The following is a 15,905-nucleotide window of genomic DNA, read 5'->3' as shown; positions in this document are numbered from 1 at the left end:
GCAATACCATGCATAAATTTTATGCATTTCTGAATTTCTAAACTTTTTCTGTGTCATTTGCTGGCCTTCACATGTTTGTCTGCAACTTCTGCAAACCCCCGCCCCAGACTTCCCATTTAATTGCTTATGCCAACCCACAATCTATTCAAACCGCAATTGGGAGTCACGACATGGAAGGGATAACTGTAAAACAAACCCACAGAAGCCATTGACTTTCTGCATATTATCAACAAAAACCATCAGTAAGAGACAAAAAATGAAATTCCATTAAAATTAACTAAAGAATATGTACAATGGCCGAGTCTACCTAACAAGACACATACATTTGTCTTACAGGAAGACGAACTACAAAATATTTTTTATATAGGGCTTCATATTTGACAAAAACCATTGGGAAAAATGGAATGCGCTCTGCCAGAAATCATGTTTAAACTGACATCTCACAGCATAATATCATAGTATTCTTAAAATAACCTAAATATAATAGATGGCATCATAAATTAGAGAAGGGAAGAAGAAAATGTTCATAACCATGGGTAGGACAAGAATATTTAAATTACAGATGATCACAAAAAATGGATACTTACGATTATATAAAACTGAAATTTTTGTACAAGCAAAATCAATGCACAGTCATCCCTAGACATTTGAGGGTTTAACATTTCTGGTTTTGGTTATTCACAGGTTGACCATCAATAATTAAATGGGAATTTTAGGAGATTTGTGGTACTGTGGAAAATCACAGACAAAGCAATTTTGTTAAGTTTCAGTGCACTAAAGAGATACAGGCTCTGCACTCTGGGAATGCCTCCTCTTTGTCTCTCCACCATGCAGACTCAGTCACGTGATGCAGTGATTCCCTTTCACAGGAGAAAGAAATCTATGCAATTGCTGCAACTACACTGGCAGTTATGTAGAGTCTGCATAGTGCTTGAGATACTAAGCTTGGTGTGAAAAATGCAACTTTTTAATGGGTACAGTGTGTTTTTTTATTTGTTTTTTATGTTAAATAAATATATGGTCAGAATTATTAAAGAATAAAGGTTTGTGGTGGGGCCTAGAGTTATTTGTGATTTTTCACATTTGCAGAGGGGATCCTATGTGGATAACCCCCATGTATGTTGAGGGACAACTGTAGTTAGAATTAAAAGGGTAACAGTAAACTGAGAAAGACTGTTATAGCAAATTTCTCTGATAAATTCTGACATCCAAAACATATAGTGAACAGACAGAAACAGAAAGGAATAAGAACCAATCCCCAAAATACAGGGAAAAAAGATATGAACAAGCAGTTCTACAGGCTCAGTTTTTGACTCTCTGGACTCTTCTATCTCCATCATTTTCTAGCAGCCTTCTTACCCTGGAAAACCCTTCCCCCACAGCCCTTCCCCCTGACTGGTCAGTTCCTCCTAGAAACTCCATTTTAATGAAAGACCCAGCTCCTGACTTGCTGGACTTCATTCTACAACACACCCTCAGAAAGTAGATGCTTGTTCCATTTCAACTTCCTTTTCTATGTTGTTTCCCCACCATTAGAAGTAAGCTTCTTGAGGGTAGGGACCAGTTATCATTTTGTTTGTATTTGTATTCCTCGTGCTTAGAACTCTTCCAGGCACATGATAAGCCCTTAAAAACTGATTAAGGACTTGAAATGATGAAAACCATAAGAAAAAAATGTCCCCAAATACTAATCAAAATGAAAATGAAAACTCTGAGGTTCCTTCTTCCTCATCTATCAGGTTGGCAAAGATGATAAAAACGGAAAATAGCAATTGTTGGAAGGCCCTGGAGAATAAAAACACTCTAATGAACTGTTAGTAACTAAAAAGTAATTTAGAATTATGCCACAAAAGTCAGTAACCTAGGCATACCCTTAGACCAAGGGATATCACTACTAGATACGAAACCCCAAAATATCAAACACAGAGGGTAAGGAGCCACAGGCACAAAATTTTTTATAGCAGCACTCTGTTGTACAAAAGAAATGGAAACAAAATGAGTGCCCATCATTTGGAAAATGGCTGAACCAAGTACAACCTATGAATGCAGTGGAATTAAATGACATATGACAAAATTACAGAAACTGGAAGACTTACATGAACCTATATGCAGTTAAGTGATCAAAGTTTTTATGGACAGAACATTTTTTTTTCTTTTTTCTTTTCTTTTTCTTTTTTTTGCAGGGCAATGAGGGTTAAGTGACTTGCTAGTAAGTGTTAAGTGTCCGAGGCTGGATTTGAACTCAGGTACTACTGAATCCAGGGCTGGTGCTTAACCACTGCGCCATCTAGCTGCCCCACAATATTGTTTTTTAAAAACAGGAAGGTTATTTAAAAAACAAAATGTTTGGCTTTAAGGGAAAACTATTTAGGATCAATTCATCTATAGTAATTTATCCCTACATGTAAAAAAATATATAAAGTTACAACATATAATAGATATAGACATAGATATGTATTCTTAGTTTTACAATGATGGAAAAATATTGAAACTGCCCAATCAAACAAGGGGCAGAAAGATTTTTTTGTGTAATTTTGTTGCTGCTAGACAGCAAGAAAAAATAACAAAGATAAAGATAAAAGTTGAATTAGCATGCCACTAGTAGAGAAAAGGGATATTTTCACAGAATCAGTTTGTTTTAAGTCTCTCCTCCTTTGCATCTGAGATTGAATTAAAATATATCATTGGCCATTTAGCTTAAGACACATACACACTTTACACGTGTGCACTTTATGGAATAATAATAATAATATTGGAATATGTGAAGAGGGGAATCCAAGAAGAGAGAAAACTATGCTGCCATAGTTAGGATGTAGATGAACCAAATCTCAGTTTTTAAAATTGTAAACTCACTGTTTTCCTTGGTAGTAAAGACATTTTATCTTCATCCTCCATTTCCAGCTGTGCAGTTGTATCTGTTTCACTGACTGGCTGCCCATCAAAAATCTACCCTGATTTGAGGACCTGGGTTCACATTGGCATCAGACAACTTCTGTATGATCCCAGGTAAGTCACAATCTGTCTGCCTCAGTTTCCTGAACTATAAAATGAGCATCATAATAGCATCTACCTCCCAGGATTGTTGTGAGGATAAAATAATATTTGTAAAGCTCTTTGCAAACTTTAAAACACTATATAAATATTAGTTATTATTATTATTACTATTAGCCTTAACTCAAAAGCCCTGTTAGTAATTTGCTAAGTGGTGTGTACCTCTTAAATTGCACCAGAGAACCATCTTGCTTGGCTATATTCAAAATAATGTGGTGGTTGTTTTCAGTCTTAAATTCTTCCTTAGGCTTCTTATCAGCCATGGTGAGTCACCAAGGTCTCCTTAGCCATTGTTTCAAGAGAGAAGCACCAATGATGGTCTACACCAAGGGAATTCACCACAATAAGGTAAAAGAAAACAACTTTGAAAATCTTCAAAGCCCTGATTGATGAAGTGATTAATTATGACTTCAAAAGACTGATGATAAAGTTTGGTTTCTACTTCTTTGTAGAGAGGTTTTAAGATTCAATGTATGGATTTAATTTGTTTTTAGCTATACTTACTGGTTACAAGGAAAGATTATGGGGGGGGATATGAGAGTGAAGGAAAGAAAAGAAAACAAAGAACTGGGCAATGAAACAATTAAAACACACATAGAAGCAAATAATAGGAAGTTCAGAAGCAAGCAGGGAAGTTTTGGTACTATACGTTAAATTCAAACTGCAAAATTAGTTCAGTTCAACACAATCTTATTTTCTCTTCTTTTGTTGAAATGTTCATGTTTATTGATATTTGTTAAGTTCATCATAAAAACAAAACAAAAGATATTGGTCATTTGCCACGTTAAGGGTTAAAATTCTAGCTAAACTGTCTAAAATATCTAATGAGTGGTCGCCAATAAATTATAAGCTTTTGCAAGAGTTAGACTTTTAAGCATTTATTAAGGAGAATAAGAATTTGGTAAAGAGAGAGAGAAAGGCCTAGATTCCTATCTATTAAAGGGAGAGCACATTTCTAGCTCCGCTCTCCACCAGAGTCCAAAGGAAAAGACAGCGAGACTGAGCGCCAGTCTCTTCCTTCCTCCTCCCACTAGCCCGTGTCACTTCCTTTTCCAAAGAAAAGACTCCTGGTCTTGCCCTCAAAGACCTTCGCTTCATGGGTGGAACTCTTCTACAGTAAGTCTCCAGCAGGTGGCGTCATTCCAATCGTTACAGTTATTGAGCAGTGGGGGCCTGTACTAAACTAAGCCACATTGGCTCTGCAGATCATGGGAGCATAGGTTTATGGTTGGCTAGAACTTTAGAGGTCATCTAGTTCAATCTGCTTATTTTATTGAGGAAGACATTGAAGATCAGAGTGATTCAGAGATTTTTCCCAAGGGCAGAGTCTAATGTGGACCAAGCTCTCTGACTCTAAATCCAGTATGCTTTCCACTGTATCCCAGAGCTTCTTCTCAACTGTAAGATTATCTAACTCTTATAGGAAAAATAAAAACAAAGAGCACCACACTAACTGAATATATGTCATCCTTAAACCATATATACCCTTTCCAAGAGTAAAGGCTAAGCTGGTAGGAGATGGTGGTAGGGTAGGAGCCAGATGAGAAGAATCATCAGGCAAGTGTTAAATGTTCAAGATATTGCAAACCTGAGCTAGAAAGGAATGCACAGAGGGAAGTCACCATAGGAAGAATTTAAGATTTAATGATACTCTAAATAAGGTTTTATATACTAAAAGTGTGTATACATAGGAAGTAAGCATGAAAGAAAGTGAAAGGAAGAAAATATAAAGCAGAGGTTATGAATCTAGGATCTGAAAATGTTTTTAATGAAAATATTTAGAAAACCATCTCAAAATAATTTATTTCCTTTCTCATCTTATATGTTTTATATTATATTATGCATTTTAAAACATTCCTCTGAGAAGCAAACTAGAATCTTCAGCAGACTTCCAAAGAGGTCTATGATTAAAAAAAAAAAAAATTTAAGAACCAGTGGTACAGAGCAAGAGTGCTGAATTTATAGTAAGAGGATCTGAGTTTGAATCCTGACTCTAATGCTTAGCAAAATCTGCATGATATTGGACAAGTTAACATCTCCCTCAGCCTGTTTCCTTCTATAGCAATAAAATGAAGAGGATGAAATATTTGATCTCTAATAACTTTTCCCAACATATCTCTAGGTTCAGTCAGTATGACTTGCTAAATGAGCAGACATAGTAAAGGTTCCTTATGCCATTTTAACAAAACAGGAAAATGGTTTAATCTATGTACTATTGCTCCACCCGATCTTGAGTCAGTGAAACCTAGCTGCTTATGTAATCCCTGAAACAACCATTTCTATTTAAGGGGTTATAAAGAATTTCCACTCAACCACAACTCCTTCTTAACTAGTTCATTATATACCAACTAGCTCCTTCCTCAAATCAAAAAAACAAAACAAAACAACAAAAACCGTTTTTTTTACCTTTGCTTATTTATTCCCTCCTACACTGACCTGTTGTAATCTTTAATTCACTCACTACATGCACAGGGATGACCAAAAAATGTTTATAATGAAAAAAACAAAAAAACCCCAAAAAACAGAGGAGGAGGAGAAGGAGGTGTGTTTCAACAGCTGGATTGTTTTGATATACTGATATGCCCCAATGTGATCATTACATTAACTAGGGAGCTTAAGTGATTTTTCAGCTAGAGCCAGAATTAGTGTTCTGTTTCATTTAAAAAAAAAAGTTAAACTTATCAGTGTGGTGTTACTTAACAACCCTCTGTAGCATACTTTAAAGGAAACCATTAAATTATCTTTACTGCAAAGGGGTCCAGGTCAGCCAAGACAACAATCACCACCATCACCTATACATTACTAAGAAATGCCCCCAAATACCTCTGCACCTGGGGATGTTTCCCCTATCCCTGAGTCAATAATTATGGGGAGTAAGTTTATGTTGTTGTAAAAAGTGACTAAAATTCTAAGATTAAATAAATTCTTGTGCAAATAAGGCTCTCTCCATTGTAGCTGCTCTTCCTACAGGCTGGCTCCCATATACAAAATGGTACTAAAAAGAGAGTATTGGCAAATATTTGTGGTTCCTCATCTTTCCCCAGAGCCAGTAAGTGGCCTAAACTTGTGGAGCCAACAATAGCTGTCAGTTACAAGGCCAGAGAAGACAAAACATCTTTCTTTAATCTCTAGTTCAGTCCACATGCAACTGTGGAAGGAGAAAATTAAGAAACCCTTCAATATTCGTATCAGGCATGTAGAAAACAAATTATTCTTCCTGGTTACCATCACAAAAAAAATTAAAGGTATTACATAGGAAAAGTATTTTCTTTATAATTCTGATGTTGGTAACTTGGAATGACTAGCATGTGCCTCACACCTCCTCCCCCAAAGTGTTTCTTAATCTTCTTAAAAGTATTAAATAGGAGAGACCACAAATAAAAATGGCAGGCTTGTGAATAGTTAAACCCCCAAATATGAAGGATACTGACAGCAGGCTATATAAATGCTTCTTCAGTTATATAATGCTGCCTCTGTCTTCTCCGTACAGATAGGAAACTACTTAGATCTCACTTGCCTATCTATCCAACAGCCAACCCTGAATGCCTCCCCAAAGCTAATTTCCCTGCTGTTGCTTCTGCTAAAAGTCACCAGGCTAAAACGTAAAAAAAGGTAATGTCACCTCTAAAAAAACAAACACAATAGAGGATTATTCAATTTATTTTTTGACAGAGACCCTAGTTCCTAGCCATGCTTGAAGCTTTCTTGACTAAATGACCTGGAACAAAGGATTCAGGAAAGATACTAGAATTCCAGTCATTCTCTAAATAAGCAATTTGGTTCTACCTGAACTTTTATACCTGTTCAGGAACAAGTGCCAAGCATCAAATAAAGTAAATTTATAGAAAAATTGCCAGTGTTCTTTCCTTTGGCTGTTGGTTCAATTTTAAATCCTCAACTGAATCTTTATGGATTTTATCATTATAAATAAAAGGAAAAAATGGAGAATCTAATTTACTGAGCATTTTAAATGAACTCTAAGTTTATGGAAAAGATTTAAAAATTTTAAAACCCCTTTCCATAGGAAAATAAATTATAACCTAACCCACCAGACATCTGATTGCTGGGAACCTGAATGCATGGGAGTAACCCCCAATTCTAAAATTCTTTCTGGTGAAATAATTCCAAGGTGATCTCATAAGGCACACTGCCTTGGGATGGAAAACAAACATTGGGTAGCAGCATAAAAAATAGGGGTGTCATATACTTCACCCTTTTACAAAACAGAAGGTAGACTAAGAAACACTTTGGGGGAGGAGGTGTGAGGCACATGCTAGTCATTCCAAGTTACCAGCATCAGAATTATAAAGAAAATACTTTTCAGGTGTGAGTGGAGAAAATTATGTAGACATTAAATACATATATTTAGTTCTTACTTTTAATGAACACTTTTATGATTTCACAATAACAAAGAAGACAGGTTAGAGCAAAGCACTATTAAAGTTCTTAAATCTCTATCACCTGATGGGGTATAATTTCACTTTTACAAAATAAGTCCAATTTCCCCATCAATTTTTATATTTCCTGTGAGCTTAGAATTCCAATATTTAAAGGGCACTTCCCAGTTTTACTTATTGTCCATACATCTTGTCATGCATAAAGTTTCCCCACTGATTACAAAAGGTAACTGTCAAGGAGAATGTTGACTAGGTGTTGAGAAAACCTTGCTACAATAGTATTTTTTCTAAGAGCCTTTTTTGAGGGGAAAAAACAAAAAAAATTTGACCTGCCAGAATTCTTAGACAATCTATAGCTATTCTACACAGAGATTAAATATTAAATTTAACATCCATTCTTATTAAATTTTAATTTTTATTGGTACCTTTTATTTTTACCTTTATTCCAAATATATCCCATCTACTCTACCCAGTAAGCCATCCCTTGTTTAAAAAAAAAAAGAAAAGAAGCAGTTCAGTAGAACTATCAAATTAATGGAGCCTGATAGTAAATATAACGTAACCCTCCATCTTCCACCTCTCCAATGATGTGAGGGAGGCACATTTTTTTTTCATTTCTTCAAGGGATGGCTTATTATTAGTAGTATTACTGGTAGAAACCAGTAATAACATATGAATCATTGTTCCTGATTGAGACAGGCCAATAGAATACTAGCTAAATAAATTTAGAGATTTAAGGTATTAAAAATCTACTATGTATCAAGCACTGTGCTAAGCACTGGGATAAATGGATAAAAGTGAAAAAGTTCCAGACCTCAACATCCAGACATTCTGCATTGAGGGAGAAAATAAACACAAATAAGTATATACAAAGTAAAAAGAAGTAATTTTTTTTTTGCAAGAAGGGCACTATCAGCTGGTGGGTATGATCAGAAAAGGTTTCATGTAGAAGGGAAAAAGGGATGGTAAGAGATGAGCAAAGAGTGAATTGAGGAAATGGGGAAAGCCACTGAAAGACAGAGATAGTTGATGTCATATTATGTATAGAATAATAAGAACCTTGGGCGGTGTGAAACAGTGATGTGGAGGTGGGGAACAGGTTATAAGGGGCTTCAGATAAGAGGAATTATAAGAGTCACAGTGAATCAGTAGAGTTTATTGAGCAAGGAAGTGACATGAAGAGACCTGGACTTTAGGAAAATCAATTTAGAAACTGTATGGAAGATAAAGTAAGGAGGAGAAAGGGATGGAGATAAACTACAAGGCCGCTGAAATGGTCTGGGTGAGAAGTGATGGAGGTCTGAGCCAGGGTGGTAGCTGTAATACCAGAGAGAAAATAAATGATGTTTTGATAAAAATGTGCAGATATGGGGCAGCTAGGTGGCATAGTAGATAGAGCACTGGCCCTGGAGGACCTGAGTTCAAATCTACCCTCAGACACATAACACTTACTAGCTGTGTGACCCTGGGCAAGTCACTTAACCCCAATTGCCTCACCAAAAAAAAAATAACCAACAAATGTGCAGATATGACAATTGATTGGCTGTGTGGGGTGAGGTCAGTAGTTGAGTATAATGCTCGGGTTGCAAACCTAGGATATTGTAAGAATGACGGTGCCCTCAATTGAAACAGGAACGATTGGAAAAGAGAAAGGTTTGCAAGAAAGATGAGTTATATTTTGCATATGTTGAGTTTGAGGTGTCAATGGGATATACAACTGGAAATGTTTAAGAAGAAGATAGAGCTGTGCACTGGAGTTCATAGGAAGAATAGGGCTGGACAGATAGATCTAGGAATCAACTGTATTAAGATGATAACTAAACCCACGGAAGTTGATATGATCACCCAGTGAAAGACTATAGAGTAAAAACAGAAGAGTCAAGAACAAAGGCTTGGGGGTACATCCAAGGTTAAGGGATATCATATGGTGGAGGAACTAAAAAAGAAAAGAGACTGAGAAGAAAGAGTAAGGAAGAGAACCAAGACAGATAATGTCATGAAAAGCCAGAGAAGAGAGCATCTATAATGCTAAATGTTTCAGAGAGATAAAAAAAAGATGAGGACCAAGAAAAGAAGGAATCAGAAACAATGGATTGAACTCAATAACCTAGTGTTCAGTAAACCAGAGAACTCAAATGAGTTTGGGAAAATTTCCCTGACTAATGAGAAATGTTGGGAAAACTGGAAATGAGTTTGGCAGAAATTAGGTTTGCACCAGTATCTTACATCTCATAACACACTCTCACACACACACACGCACCTCAAAATGGGCATAAACATTTAAAATCATACCATAAAAAATAGCAGATTATCTTTTATAGCTATAGCAATGGACAATTTGTAACTAGTTAAGGGATAGAAGCAATCAAAAAAGATAATATAGGGAATTTCCAATACATGAAATTGAGAAGCTTCTGAATGAACAAAAACAATGTAACTAGAAAAGCAGTCAACAATGAAGAAATTTGTATATGAAGTATTTCTAATAAAGGTCAGTCTCATATACGAAATACATAGAGAACCAACAAAAATAATTAAGCTCAAGATATTGAATGTATATGTTGTCAAAGAATGCAAAGTTCTCAAAAGAATTGCAAAATATATATGTATATATGCATATATATAAAACCATACAAAATATTATAACAATTCTGAAGGTCTGCCTCATACTAACCAAACTGGCAATGATGACAAAAGATAGAGATAGTAGATACAAGTAGGATTCTGGGAATACAGCAATGTTGGTGGGGGGGAGAACTGGTCTTATAATTCCATAAAGAAATTTAGAATTATGCTAACAAAGTTATTTAAAAATCCATAACTGATCCTGTTGCTAGACATAGACCTCAAAAACCTCTTTCTCCTTCCTCTCCCACTATGATTCATGAATACAATGGAATGAATATAATGGAATAATAGGAAAAATAAAGAGCTACATGAGAAGATTTAACAAAGTAAAGTTAGCAGTACCAGGAAAGCAACATAAATAATTGCTATAACATAAAACAACATAAACATTGCTATAATATAAATGGAAAGAACAACCAACCAAAAAAGGGAGGAGTGTACATATATCTGTGTGTATATCTTTATACATATACATGCATATAACAAAAATATTAATATTCATGACTTTTCATGTGTGATAGCAGAAAAAACCCATATCACCATACCCCTTCATCACCCCTACTCCCCACACCTGGAAATGTCCAAATTCTAGAAAATCGGTGAGTTAATGATTATAGTTCCATTTAAAAAAAAAAAAGAGAGAGAGAAATATGAAGAATACAGTGAATTATGGAAATACATATGTAATGGAGACAGACAGGTATGTAACCTACCATTCCCATCTGCAGGACCCTGAGTCACTATGGGTGGCCCAGATGCACCCCTCACCCCCAGGCCAATGAGGGTTAAGTGACTTGCCCAAGGTCACACAGCTAGTAAGTGTCAAATGTCTGAGGTCAAGTTTGAACTCAGGTCCTCCTGAGTCCAGGATCAGTGCTTTATCCACTGTGCCACCTAGCTGCCCCCAGATATGTTTTGACACAGCATTGAAGGGGCTTGGCTCTCTAGGATAATACAGCAAACCCTTAGTCTCAGATTGTTCTCTCATGATACACTGGGGAGGTGGGGGGACACTATATCTGTATCACTGAGGACTAGCATTTGAGCTAGGAAGACTGGGACTCCTTTATTTCCTGTCATTAGAACATGCTGGAACATATGATTCAGAATACACAATACGCAATCGATCTCCCCCTCTAACCCCTTTTCAATTCCTGCCTCTCTGTCTCTCTCCCCCCCTTTGGCGTGGGGCAATGAGGGTTAAGTGACTTGCCCAGGGTCACACAGTTAGTGTCAAGTGTCTGAGGCCGGATTTGAACTCAGGTACTCCTGAATCCAGGGCGGGTGCTTTATCCACTGTGCCACCTAGCTGCCCTGTCTCTCTCTTTTGAGATTGAAGGGGGATGCACTTTGCAATTATAGTGGTTCTAAATACACAGGTGGCCAGGCCAAGGTTAAGTCTGGACCTGGTATCACTAGCTGCCTTTTCTACTCTCTGTTTCTGTACCTGAAAATAGGTGACCAAATAGCAATTATGAAAGTTGGACTTTTGAGGAGTTCCTGGCTACTTCCAGAGTTTAGAGTTTCTTGGTAAGGGCCAACTGTAATTCAGAGGAGCCCACTGATTAGCTACACTAGTGCTTTTTAGAGAAGACGATCAGTGATAGAAGGGACCCAAGCTTTGCTTGCCAGAAAATGTGAAGAAGCTATACCAATAAGGCCAAAATCAAAAGCCAATTTCAGCAGTAAAAAAAGTCTCTTTTTTTTTGAGGCTATAAGTATCGATTTCCTAAGAAACTAAAGGCATAGTTAAAAGTTACTGACATATTTAAGTGCTTAGCACAGTGTCTGGCATATTGCAGGCACCATATAAATCCTTATTGCTTGTCCATTCCCTCTTTGGAAATTTTCTAATCATGAGCAGCTTTAAGTGATTCTCCTAAGACTGTAGTTTAAGTGTAAAGATCTAGAGAATTCAAGCAAACAAGACTACCAACTCTTTTTTGAGTGGCAGACTCCCCCAGGACTAAACCTGATTAGCATAGGTTCAGATCTAGGGGTTCCTTTAGAAAGAAAGGGTGAGTACCTCAGATCCTGGAGCCCAGGATTGGACTGTTTTGTTTTATGAATCACCACTTAATACCTGTGCCACCTAGACAAGCTGCAGTTGTGACAATCACTAGACATCATGTTTCTTCATCTATAAAAGGAGAAGGTTGGACCAGATGACATCTAAGGTTTCATCTAGCTCTCTCTGAAGTTACCAAATGGTCCCTTGGTTCCTATATCTTTTGGCCTTTCCCTGCCCCCAAATCTCATATTTCTTCAGCATCTCACACTGTTGATTATTCTCCTTCCTGGGTCCTCTTTTCTATTATGGTTTTCATGACACTGCTCTCTTTTGATTTCTAAGCAGAAGAAGCTTCTCAATTATTCATTCCCCTTCTCAGTCTCCCTCAATGGACTGTCATTTATATCATACCTCTTAAATATTGTACTCCCAAGTTCTACCCAAGGTCCTCTTTCACTGTCTTCTCTATAGTTACCCTTCTCTATACTATCTCACTTGGTGACTTCATTAGCTTCCAAGCGTTAAATTGTCATCTTTATGCAGATGACTTCCAGATTTGTATATCTAGTTCCTGTCTCCCTCCAAGCTCCAGTTTTGCATAATAAATTGTCTATTGGACATCTCCAAATGAATGTCCAATAACACCTTGAAGCCAAACAAATTCATTATTTACCAGCCACCTCTTCAAACCTTCTCTATTTTGGTCAAGGGCACCACTATAATCATTTTAATCTTCCAGGCTTGTGACTTTAGTGTTATCTTCAACATTTCACATATCCATCCAGTTGCCAAATTTTGACATTTCTACCTCAACTGTATCTTGCCCACTTGTTCCCCATATCATTATTCACATAAGCCACCACACTATTTCAGGCCCTCATCACCATTCACCTAGACAACAGCTTCTTAACTGTTCTTTCTCCCCCAAACATCCTTCATACAGCTGCCAAAATGATTTTCTTAAAGTCCAGGGTTGACTATGTCACTCTTCATTAAATTCCAGTGGCTCTCCAATGTCTGAAGGATCGTAAACTCCTCTGTCATTTAAAGCCCTACTCAACCTGGCCCCAACCTAGCATTCCAGCCTTTTATAAAGTGCTCTGATTTCTGTGTGTCTGCACTCACTAATGCTGCTGTCTCTTAGAATACCTTGTTTCCCTTCAAGATTCAGCTCAAGTGTCAATTTCAGCATGGAGGTCTTTCTATGCCCCTCCCCAATTACTCTGTATTTATCCTGTATATACTTGTGTACACATATCTTCTTCAACACAATGTAGACAAACTCTCTGAAGGCAGGGACTGTTTACTATTTGTATTCCCTGTGCCTTGAACTCAAAAAGTACTTGGTTAAGTGTTTGCTCAGTCATTATGAACACTATGATCCTCAGTGATATAAAGTGAGCTCACCAGAATTAAATTACTGACAACTATATAAAATTAAATGAAAGGAGGAAAAAGAAGTTTCAGAGCTTCACCCTGACTTGGAAAGAGACACAGAAAACACACTTTCTGTCTATTAATTCATGTGGTTCTATTTTCTCAAATCTAAGACTTTATTTTTATTTCATTATGTCTTTGTTAATAGTTGTCAAATTCATAATTGAAAACTTTTTTAAAAAATTGAACAAGGCCCCTGCCGTGGAAAGAAAAAAAGAAATGGCATAAAAAATTTAAGTACATTAAAAAAAAAAAAAAGAAAAAAAGAACTTACCACAAAGGAAGACTTTAGAGTGATAGCTGAGCTGACACTTCAACGTTTCTGAAGCTAATTTAGCTATAGTAGCAAAGCCATTGCCTGGGACTTTTGAACAGTTCTACCATTTCGTAGGCTAAGACAATGGGTAAGCTGACAGTGGAAGGGGACAGGTGGGAGTGAGCACACCTGCAGATGAACAATGGAGAGAGCTGGGGGTGGGGTGGTATGAGTTAGAGGGTAGTGACAGAGATGTAAAAAAAAAAGAAAGAAAGAAAAAGAGAAACAGAAAAAGAAAAAAGAAAAAAGAAAAAGAAAAGAGCATCAATACAACATTAAAATACGCAGAAGAAAACAAAAAGACATTGAAAGGGTGGCACAAATATGGCAATTTTGTTAATACCTTGTTAAACTTAATATATACTTTAAAAACTACATAACAGTTCGTATACAATCTTCTTTTAGGTTTGAATACTGAAATATGTTTGTCGTTGATTAAGTTCATAATAAAAAAGAAAGATTAAAAATACAGTGCACTGCTGAGTAGCAGAAGGGGAGAGGAATGCATTTGAAAATGAATGTGAAATAAAAACAAAAGGCATCAATAAAAAGTAAATACATCTGCCCCCCAAACCCCATGAAGAAAAGCCACAATCTATAGGCCTACCTAAAAATAGCAAATTGTTGGAGATGCTAGACAAATGGGCATTAGATCTTAAACTCAGTTAAATGGGAGCAAAGTCCCTAATGCTTCATGCAATATGCAATTCTGTAATCAACAGAATTTTGCAGACCTTCAAGCCTCTAAATTTTGTTTAAACTTTTACTTTTAAATTCAATTTCAACCTTTTCAACTTCATTGGAACCACTCAGCAGGATGCCTTCATTACCTCCCAACCCTAGTTCCTTGCAAAAATGCACCTAAGGCTACCCCCAAAACTCAGGATCAGCTCCTGAGAGGATGCCCCAACATCATCTCTTTTTATACCAGACTTATTATTGGTCATAATTAAGAACTTCAAGGGACAGCTAGGTAGCACAGTGGATAAAGCACCAGCTCTGGATTCAGGAGGACTTGAGTTCAAATACAGCCTCAGACACTTGTCACTTACTAGCTGTGTGACCCTGGGCAAGTCACTTAACCCTCACTGCCCCCCACCACCACTAAAAAAAGAGAGAGATGATGTCAAAGTTTGAGAGCCAGTTTGTTTATTTGCTTTGAAATAAAAAAAAAATATTTTGGATAAAGTAGTCTATACAATCTGAGTCGTCTCCATGAAGAAGGTAGTTATCTCCCAAACGTACATAATTAACTGTTTTATAAACAATGCTTCCCGAGGAATGGAATTACATACAATTTACTCGTAGTTGAACTCTGTTTAACCATAAGCAAATACTAAACATGTTTTACATTAAAAATATGGTTTCAGCAGATGGCAACTAGTTTTTCTACCATTTTAGATCCTAACCTCTGGATTCAGAAGGCTTGGTTTCAAATCCAGCCTCAGACATTTTACAGCTATGTGTCCCAGGGAAAATCACTTAATCTCTGCTTCAATTTCCTCAACTGTAAAATGGAGATAATAGCACCTATTACACAGGGTTGTTACGACAATCAAATGAAATTGTAAAATATTTAGCAAAGAACTATAGAGCAAAGAGCTATAGAATTATTATTATTATTATTATTATTATTATTATTATTATTATTATTATGCCTTAACTCTTAAAAAGAAAGGGCCAGATATATTATCAGAGATCATCTACTCTTCTGGACTGCTCACAAAGAGGACAAGTAAAGCCACCTGGGAAGACTATTCTATGTTTAGATTTCCAGGTAACATCCTCAAGAAAACTATCAACCAAGAGGTAATATTTCCTTTTCCTTCCCTACAAGTAAATCTTTATAATTACTTTAAAACTTTTCAATTACAGATTTTTCAAAACCAACACCTACACATGATGAAAGCACTTTAAGAGAAATCAGTATGATATATAGTAAGAAACAACAAAGAACTACAGCACTCAGAAGGTCTTGATTCTAACTCCACTCAGCTATGTAACCTTGGGTAAATTGCTTATCAGTCTCAGTGTTCTCAGTAAAAATGAGGGAGTTAGATTATCT

General features: G+C 36.5%; 1 protein-coding gene across 2 annotated transcripts in view; it reads right to left on the bottom strand.

Moving 5' to 3' along the window:
• Window positions 1-15,905, bottom strand: part of GRB2 (growth factor receptor bound protein 2) — a 117,665-nt gene that overhangs the window by 36,202 nt on the left and 65,558 nt on the right. The window contains exon 3 of one of the 2 annotated variants that reach the window (XR_006356351.1): window positions 13,799-13,992. The exons of the other annotated variant lie outside the window; for it this stretch is intronic. The gene's annotated coding sequence lies outside the window, so the exon portion shown is untranslated. Of the gene's footprint in view, window positions 1-13,798; window positions 13,993-15,905 lie in introns of those variants that run through there. 2 annotated transcript variants of the gene reach the window in all.

This window comes from Dromiciops gliroides, chromosome 4 (assembly GCF_019393635.1).
Source record: "Dromiciops gliroides isolate mDroGli1 chromosome 4, mDroGli1.pri, whole genome shotgun sequence".
NCBI lineage: Eukaryota > Metazoa > Chordata > Mammalia > Microbiotheria > Microbiotheriidae > Dromiciops > Dromiciops gliroides.
This window is presented reverse-complemented; position numbering and strand designations above follow the sequence as displayed.